The sequence below is a fragment of the Emydura macquarii genome, unplaced genomic scaffold, assembly GCF_026122565.2.
Source record: "Emydura macquarii macquarii isolate MOO-44397 ecotype Brisbane River unplaced genomic scaffold, CSIRO-AGI_Emac_v2 contig_2531, whole genome shotgun sequence".
Taxonomy (NCBI): Eukaryota; Metazoa; Chordata; order Testudines; family Chelidae; genus Emydura; species Emydura macquarii.
The window spans coordinates 5,412,901-5,416,030 of NW_027132668.1; the positions used below are offsets into that span (position 1 = coordinate 5,412,901).

The 3,130-nt window shown below is 39.3% G+C and overlaps 1 protein-coding gene across 1 annotated transcript in view; it reads left to right on the forward strand.

Moving 5' to 3' along the window:
* LIMS1 (LIM zinc finger domain containing 1) overlaps nt 1-3,130 on the forward strand; it is a 121,451-nt gene that overhangs the window by 3,996 nt on the left and 114,325 nt on the right. The gene's annotated exons all lie outside the window — the stretch shown is intronic.

The following is a 3,130-nucleotide window of genomic DNA, read 5'->3' on the forward strand; positions in this document are numbered from 1 at the left end:
GATAGACAGCACTTGAAACAGAGGTTCTATTTGTCCACAAAATAGGTACAGACACAGGCAGCAGCAGTGTACACTGCTGTGTCCAGCTAATGTGTCTTAGCTCAGGGGATAGAACAATGAAGTTCTTGGCATCCCTTCTGCTCACTAAATGCTGCTTGACACTTTCACTGGGAGATGAACTGAGACAATCAGACTAGGTTGCTAAACACACACAGAGCAATAATGAATTTTGGGGCAAACTCAGCTGGGAGTCCACACTTGCAGAACCTTGCCAAAATGAACTAGACAAAATGCTCCTGTAGATGTCCATGTAATTCTTGGCATCTCATAAATCATCTGAGAAGATGTTTCTGCAGTGCAAAACAAATGAAGTGTGTCCCGCTGGGGATATTTGGGTGGCTGGCACAGCCCAAGAAGTGGATGATGTTGGGCAAAAAGGTGGTGTGGTCAGTGGATGTGCCTTCTGCTGGCAAGGCTCCTGTGGGGCGCTGGCTGCGGCTTTAGCAGTTCTTCACTGATAGAAACTGCCAGGCCTGCACTTCCTTGGGGTGAATCCCTCCAGTGACTGAAGGAGAGAGTTTGACTCTGGCACTTACTCACTACTGACATGTTTTGAATATGAACTGGTAACCCAGATTAGTGACTGATTATCGCCTGAACTGGCCAGTCCCCTTGTTTGTGGCTTTCTTCTCTTAAAAGAAGAATATTGAAAAGAAGAAACCATTAACTGCTACAATAGCATTTTGAGAGGATGTTTTTCTGGCATCAATAACTTGTGTGATGGTTGTAGAGCTGCTATGTATTAATCTATGAATAATGATATGTAATAGCGGTGTGAATATTGTAAGTGACGTGATCAGTGAGGAACATAAAAATGTCCACACTGGGTCAGATCAGTGGTCCATCTAGCCCACTATCTTGTCTTCCGACAGTGGCTAATGCCAGGTCCTTCAGAGGGAAGGAACAGATCAGGTGATCCATCCCATCGCTGTCTGGCTGTGGAGGGTTATCAGATCAATACTTTCATACAAGAAATTCTAACTTGATGGGGGCAGTGAGAAGAACAAACAGGGATTTGACACAATGGCTTCCCAGAAAAAAAAATCCAGGCATACACTTGAAAAACAATCGAGCAGGCTGTTAGCTTCAAAGATCCTGTCTCCTGTTGTAAACTGTGTTTTGCCAGAGTTGGGAGTTGCCAGATCAAAGGGCTGTAAACAGTTAAAAGTGTATTGATTCCTGCAGAAAGTGTGTGGAGAGGGAGCTTCCATGAGTTGCCTAGAGTGTCAGTGAACTGTGATAGGCTGACGGGGAGGCTCTAACAAAGAATCTCTAGGGAAATAGTCCTTCCAGGGTCCGCATGTGGAAAATGGTTAGACAACCTATACGCATGCCTACTTACCAGGTGTGTTTTTGTTGTTGTTAAGATCTATTTTCTCTGAAATGTTCTAAATAAATGTATACTGTGCTTTAAGGAAGTTTAAGGAAACTGATTACTACTGACGTTGTCCTGGAGGGAATAGAATTGTAGGGTATGGGCATAAATCAGATTTATTGAAGTAAATTGTGGTGGATATCCAGGGCTCACTTTGAGCGTGGGAGAGTCACATGATATAACCCAAAAGACCAGTGACTGCTCAAGGAAGGATCAGAGGTGCAGTTAGCTTGGTTACTGTGTAATTATTTTTATTCTAGGCTAATAGTGGCCATTTCTTGATTGTGGTGGTAACAAATCAAAGTAGTAGATTTTATTTGGTTTTTTAAATGTACTTGTATTTCAGTCTGGATCAAAAGAACATTGAATTTTATGCCTGCACTTCAGATAGAGAGCTAAGTCATATGTTTGTAGAAAGAGCTAGGTAACTGATTTTGCACAGCTTTTTGATGATGATGATCTTTTTATGTAAAAGAAAAAATAGTCATCCTGGTGTGCTGTTATTGGCAGAATAGGAATTTATCTGGGACTATTGCAGTAAATTGCAAGCTGGCATTTCAGCAACTGCTTATTGAAAAGATGATTTTTTCAGTCAATTTACCTTAAGTAATTATCATGTCCAGTTCAAAAAAGTTTCTCTCAGAGAGAGATTTACAGGCAAACATGCAAATAAAATATTGAACAAAGAAAATAGATATATATCTGGAACATTTTTAATAAGTTTAAAAAATCAGACTAGATTCTTTGCCTTTTTAACTCTTATTCTGTATATTAAAATGGATGGTAAAGCTGCAGAATTCTGGTATTAGTGACTGTTGCATGCATTGGTTAGGGTCTCCATAAATCAGAAGCTGTACACAGTACTGGAATGAAATCATATTGTAACCCACAGAACCTTTTTCTCAGAACTGGCTCCTTGCGCTTATTGGCAATAATCATTTAAAGACACACAACATTCTGCATTGCTTGAATGGTTAACAAATTCTATTTTTCAAGTTGCAGTAAAATATTTATGTCAAAGCACTTAAGGCAAGCGTTTTAGCGCTTTCTGATGTGGTTTCACGCTGTGTTTGTCATTCTGGAAATTCTGATTCCTCTGCATTTTTGTTCTGTTCCAAATTCTAATTTTATGACTCTCCACCCATTGTAATGCAGCCTGCATTATGCTTTGTCCGTACCAGGGTATGTTAAATACTGTTAGTATTGTCAAAATAAAAACAGGGCTTTTTTTAGTGGAGGAAGTGGTTCATCTTTAGGGCCTGTCCACCATGACAAGTCCTGTTAAAGATAAAATTAAAAGAAGGCTCTCACCTGTTAGGTTTTGTTAAGAGCAGTAGTATATTACATAAAAAAATCTAGAGATTGAAAAGTCAAACAAATGTCACTATATATAGCATTAAGACCTTATGCTTCCCAAGGCATAAAACAAGCCTGAGATTAAGCAGAAGCTTTTACTATGGAGAGATTATCATCATTGTCTGTTTATAGGGTTTCTTGTTCTTTTCTCTGAAGCTCTGCCAGTGACCAGGCACCAGATTATTTGATGGACCACTGATCTGATCTGGTGTAGCATTTCTCATGTTTCTAGACTTAATAATGCAGGAAAGTAAAGTAACTTCACTTGGTTTTAAAAGTTTCTGCTGTTTTAAAATCAGATATTTTTGCTGTATGGCAAGAATACTGAAAACCTGAGAG